Source organism: Ailuropoda melanoleuca, chromosome 9 (assembly GCF_002007445.2).
Source record: "Ailuropoda melanoleuca isolate Jingjing chromosome 9, ASM200744v2, whole genome shotgun sequence".
Classification (NCBI taxonomy): Eukaryota; Metazoa; Chordata; class Mammalia; order Carnivora; family Ursidae; genus Ailuropoda; species Ailuropoda melanoleuca.
This window is the reverse complement of record NC_048226.1, coordinates 42236845-42243360: the sequence shown is the minus strand read 5'-3', so window position 1 is coordinate 42243360 and position 6516 is coordinate 42236845. Positions and strand designations below refer to the sequence as shown.

At 42.0% G+C, this 6516-nt stretch overlaps 1 pseudogene; it reads right to left on the bottom strand.

Annotated features, from left to right (window-relative positions):
* Positions 1-1454: 1454 nt before the first annotated feature.
* LOC100469584 lies at positions 1455-2123 on the bottom strand (annotated as a pseudogene).
* Positions 2124-6516: the final 4393 nt, after the last annotated feature.

The window sequence follows — 6516 nt, the reverse complement described above, 5'->3', positions numbered from 1 at the left end:
TACACTGGTATCTCACAAAGAAGGAATTTTTAAACACATGCAGGTTCTTTCTCTGTTTTGCGTGCATATTGTTAATTTTGCGTGAAATACTCTTTCCTATTCTACCTGGCAAAATAAAAACCGGCTTATAAATGACTACTTTTTTGAAGCTTCCTTCACAGTCTCTGTTTCCTTGGCTCTCTTCATGAACCATCCTGCATTGTGTAGAAGTTATTATGATCGCAGCTACCTCTTACATTACTTTTTTTATTTGTCTTTGGGATTTTACTTGACTCTGGGATTTTTTTTTTTAAGATTTATTTATTTATTTATTTATTTATTTATTTATTTATTTATTTAACAGAGACAGCCAGTGAGAGAGGGAACACAAGCAGGGGGAGTGGGAGAGGAAAAAGCAGGCTCCCAGCGGAGGAGCCCGATGTGGGCCTCGATCCCAGAATGCCGGGATCATGCCCTGAGCCAAAGGCAGGTGCTTAACGACTGCGCCACCCAGGCACCCCGACTCTGGGATTCTTGAAATAAAAAATCTATGTACTAGTCATCTGTGTATTTCCAGTGTGGAGCCCAGTGTGGAGTATAAATAAGATGTTCAGTGAATGGTGGTAAACTCTTGAATAAAGGTCTAATTAAGATGGTGAATGAGTCTATTTCCTATTACCTCACAATTTTTCAAGATGGGTTATATTCTCTTGATAACAAAGGGCACATAAATGGGAAGAAGTCATTCTGAGTTAGTTGATGATAAATGTTCTTATTTTAAAAACATTACTCAGAATAACCCAGGTGATTGAAAAATAATAGTTGCACTGTTATTAATAAACCAACATCTTGGGGCGCCTGGGTGGCACAGCGGTTGAGCGTCTGCCTTTGGCTCAGGGCGTGATCCTGGCGTTATTGGATCGAGCCCCACATCAGGCTCCTCTGCTGGGAGCCTGCTTCTTCCTCTCCCACTCCCCCTGCTTGTGTTCCCTCTCGCTGGCTGTCTCTCTCTCTGTCAAATAAATTTAAAAAAAAAATAAATAAATAAACCAACATCTTTGTACTGCATTTGTTGCAATCCCTAACCGGAAATCTATCTACAGAAAACATTAATTTTGGAAAGGCTACTAAAAGACTGTAATTTGGCAGATTACTGAATGAATAGAATCTAAAAACCCATCCTCCAGATGGGACACTTTTCTTCTCCCAATTTATCCAGATTCAGCTTCTTCTTCTTTTTTTTTTTAAAGATTTTATTTATTTATTTGACAGAGAGACAACCAGAGAGAGAGGGAACACAAGCAGGGGGAGTGGAGAGGAAGAAGCAGGCTCATAGCGGAGGAGCCTGATGTGGGGCTCGATCCCAGAACTCCGGGATCACGCCCTGAGCCGAAGGCAGACGCTTAACGACTGCGACACCCAGGCGCCCCCAGATTCAGCTTCATTGTGAATTAACCATCTATCAAGAATGAACATCAAAAGAATAGAAAAAGATGAAGGAGCCCATCAAAAAAAAAGTTCCCTGGCAAGTGGGAGGGAGAGCATGAGGTTAGGAGTCCTGTTAGGGAAGGAAAGGTCCCGGTCCTGCCATTTTTGTTAATGATTCAAACACTGAAGTTTGGTAGATTGAGGATGAAACATTTCTTGAGCTCCTCTGGATATTTCCTAAGAAGTTCCACTGCTCTCTCGCAAGAGATAGTTGGTGTGTAGTACCGATCCAGAATACTGAGAGTCAAAAAGGCACCATAGCCATGGGCTGGCTGCAAAAGGGGCCTTGGCCAATGCTGCCAGGTAGTCCGTGTAGTAGATAGCTGGGCCCTCGTGCTCATCGGAGCCGGCCAGGAGGAGGTTAACATGACATGGGGTCCGACTCCGAAGATAGTCAGTCACGTGTTGGTGTGGGAAATTAGCTGCTGCTATGGGAGACCGTTCATAATGATTTTGCCCTTTATAAAGGGGCTCATTTTGCTGAATATATTCTGCAAACTGTACTGTGTCTCCAGCCTCTCCAACACAGAGGAGAAAGATTTCTCCATTCCTCTTAAACATCTTGTCATATCGTCCTTCATCTGGACAGCACTGCTAGCGACCACCTGGTTGGAGGCGAGAAGGACTTAGTCGGGGCCCGGGATGAGGTGCTCCATAGTGGCGGGAGGCCAAGAAGACTGAGCGTGGGACTCACCGGCTTCTCAGCCTCATGAGTGAGACATGACAAGGGACACTTTCACGCTCAAGAATTGCCTAAGGGGATTTGCATTTATCTTTTTCAGATGTTAATGCATTCCTGTACCTAGAAGCAGATTTTTGCGTATCATGGCTCTTGTCTGCTCCCGCTTAGCTGTGTACCATGGCTTTCCTGCTCTTTCAAAGGGAGGATGGACCGCAGCAGGAGAATTAGAAGCTAAGAAACTGACAGCACATGCTTGTCTTTCAGTGGGATTCTAATCCCTTAAAAAATAAACCTGGGCTTCATCCTTATGATAATTCTCTACATGAGCCATGGTCCACAATGTGCAATCCTACAACCCTCTTTAGTTTTGATGAGACAGCGTCATGTGTTTCATGGCAAGATTCAGGAGACTCTTGCTTGGCTGTTAGATTTATTCTAACTAAATGACAGAATTTTATAACTGAAAACAATGTTTATATCATTAAACTGACTTTCTTATTTGATAAATGAGTAACCAGAAATCTAAAACTGTTTAATGACTGGCATGAGATTGTAGAAATGGAACCAAGTTCAGTGCTCTTTCCACTATACCAAGCTGACTTTATCATGCAAGCTTTTATTTTCCTTTAAGCACCAACAAAGGCTATATTCTTTAGAAGCTAGTGTCTGAATTTATTATTCCTATTATGGTCAACATTTTACTTTCCCCCTATGTAGGCAGAACAATGCCACCTGAAGATGTCCATACTCAAATCCTTAGAATCTGCAATTGTTACCTTATAAGGCCAAAGCCTCTCTGCAGATGGAATTAAAGTTATAAACCTTAAGATACAGAGCTTATTGGGTGGACCCAATGTTATCTATCACACGGGCCTTTAAAAGTGTAAGAGGGCAGAAGAGTAAGTCAGAGAGATGAGATAGAAAAGGAGAAAGGAGACATTTGAAACCCCAGAAGGATACCATTGCCGGCTTTGCAGATGAGGGGAGAAAGCCACGAGCTAAGGTATGCAGGTGGTCTCTAGAAGTTTGTAAAGGCAAGGAAACAGATTCTCCTGCAAGCCTCTAGAAAGAACACAGCCCTGCTAACATGTGAGGCATGAACCAAAGAAACCAACCAAGCCCACAAACTTCTGGCCACCAACCTTGTCGCAATTTGTTATAAGAGTAATAAAAAAATAATACGTTCTTCCCCATTCCCTTCATCTTCTTCATTTCCACAATCTCTTTATAATCACCATTCCCATTATCAATTGTCATCATTACCACTGTTGCTCCCTTTTATTGAGTGCCCCTTAAATAGGAGGCCCTGGGCTTAGTGCTTCAAATTCATTGTCTCTGCTCTTGACAACAATCCTAGCAGGAAGACATTATGAACTCTTCTTGACAAAGGAGGTGACTGAATCAAATAATTTGTCATAGGCCACAAAGATAAGAAGTATAGGATCCCAGAGAGCTAGCTCTGGATGGGAAATTATTTCAACTTCATAGGTGGGCAAAAGCAATCATACCGTATTATTTATTTCCAATATAATTTCCTTATGAGAGAAAAAGACTAAAAAAAAATCTTTTAAATTGATAAAGTCATGCATGGGCAAGTGATTGTCAGCAGGGTTTATCAGTAGAGAAAGGTAAAGTATGTATTTACAGACAAGAAATTTAAGAAATGTTTTAGCCACAGATACCCAAAGGAACATAGTATTTTGCGTGACCGTATTGCGCTAGAGTCCACAATGCAGTCAACGTTCCATCTAAAAGCCTGGAGATGATTAAGATTACCTCCTGTGATTTTGCAGGAAACTTTTGCTGCTTAGATGCAGAGATTTCCTAATTTCTTCATTAACTGATCTAGTATTAAGTTCAAATTAGCTAAGCACTGCTATGTGTTTACACCATCCGAATTAATTGGCTGAAAATATGCATTCTGGTCTTGGAGTGGGGAAATGATTAAAAATATGCAGGGACTAGGTGCTTACCAAACACCATTTGCTGATCTATTCTAAATCTGTAGATTGCAGGGAGACCTGCAGGCTGAGTGAGTCTGTGCTACCACATTATGGCATCAGGTGTGACGTGCCAGTTGGAACCTAGGAATGCAGGCAGTGTTGGGGAACTTTGAAAGGGGACCTACTGAACATCCTAGAAATCAGGGAAAGTGTTAGAGGGGAAAAAAAGAAAAGATAGAAAAAAAGGCTCATAGAGACTATGGACTATGAGAAGCGAACTGAGGACTTCAGAGGGGAGGGGGGTGGGGGAATGGGATAGACCGGTGATGGGTAGTAAGGAGGGCACGTATTTGCACGGTGTTATGCAACTAATGAAGCATTGAACTTTGCATCGGAATCCGGGGATGTACTGTATGGTGACTAACATAATAATAAAAAAAAAAGTATCAGTACTACCTACCTCATGGAACTTTAATGATAAATAAAATGCTGTTTTATAATGAAAAAAAAAAGAAAAAAGGCTCATAGAAACACACACACAGAGTGTTAGAACAAATCTAGGAAAAAAATAGAATAAAGGGTATGGAGGTTAGGATGAGTTAAGCTAAAAGCCAAAAACATTTTAGGGTAGTTTTATTTTATGGCCCGCCCCGTTTTTAAAGCATGCAGTCCTTACTTCATGCAAAAATATCAAGCCAACAGCTAACTAACGTTTATTGAGCATTTACTAGCGGAAAGGCTTAATTGCCTAACCATTAGTTGACACCATTGTGAGCAAAACAGCTGGGATCTGGTTTTAATTGTTGCCTAACACCCGTTTGCTTTCAACTGCTACACTGCAATTTTGAACACATGTAGAATGTATACTTGTGTCTGGTCAAGATGATTAAACACTTTCATTTATGTCCTGAAATCCTGAGTCTAGCCCCATGAAGAACTCAAGAAGAAAGGGAGCATAGGGTCAGGCTCTTACTACCCCGGAGAAGATGGTCACCTCCTTCTCTCAGATTTCTCTTGGAAATTCAGACATCCTGTTTTTTAACGTCTACATAAAATGGAGAGAAAAGCAGGGTAGAGGAGACTAAGAGTTGCCACAAATATCCATTCTTTCATTTGTCTTTAGCAATACAACATCCAATGTTAATCTGGATGTCAACGTTCATAGCATTTTAGCTTTTGTAGCCCTCCTTGCTGCTAGGTTTATGTGATTCATGTGATTATGCCTGAGACAATGAAACAAAGAGGAAAGTTGTGTGGAACTTCTAAGAAGGCTTTTAGAGGGAGCTAGAACATTGGAAGGAATACCACTTTTGTCCTTCTGCCATTACTTTTTCCTGCTGCCCGGAGCAGATGGGATGACTGGAGCTCTAGCAGCCATTTTGTACCATGAGGTGACCTCGAGGATGAAAGCCAGAAATAGGATGCTGGAGCAAAAGGCTAGGTGACTCCTTGGTTACACCAGTACTGGGCTTTCTACCCCTTGACTCGAGAGGAACAGATTTGATGATCACTGAGACAGTGATAAAAAAGTCAAGATAATATAATCCAACTGAAGACAATAGCTACATGAACCTGAGTCCTCATAAAAGCAGACAGGATTGGACATGTAGGAGATTTATTGTAGTAAAAGTCAAGGTCTGTGAAGAAAAAAAAAAAGAGGGAAGGGGGAAGAAGCCCTGGAAAGAGAGAGGGAAAGAGCCGGGGCAAACAGAGTCTCACTCTGCCAGGCAGTTCTACAAAGATTTTGGCCAGACCAAAGTGTCCATCTGGGAAGCCCTGCTTCCCTCAAGTACGGGCCTTCCCCAGTATCCCTCACAGGCACAGCCTGCGGTGTATCCCAGTATTTGGCTTGGAGCAGCGAGTGCAGTGGTAGATTCAGAGCACAGAAACTAGGCATTTGTGTCACACTTTTCACAGAACTGGTGCGTTTTCATGGCCACCGGAATGGTTCAGTTTTGATGATGTCTGTTTATGTGTAGATTCCTCTTCCTCAAAAATATTCTTAGAGACAGGAGTGGTGGCAAACTGCCCCAAAATATTTTAATTGGGACGAACCCAGAAACGGTGTCTTGGTGGCATCCTGTTCCTAGGGCTCCTCAATGGTTGGGGTGCCTGTTGTAGGTGGAATCCATCTTGGAGTAAGAAAGCACACTTCTGTGGTTTCTCCCAGTTTGGAAACTAAATGGGAACTCTTAACATAGATTCAGCCACAGCCAGTCCAAGGCTGGATGGTCTCACTCCTGCTACATCGAAGTCTGCCCAAGGCCACAATTCGGAACTACCACTAAAAGCAACACACTGCCAAAAATGTCAGATCCATGAATGCAAAGGCTATAAATGGAAAATGTGCTTTTCCTATTGACTTGCTTGTATAAATAGCTTAGAGATGTTTTCCAAGTGCAAATCCCTAACACTTTAAAATTT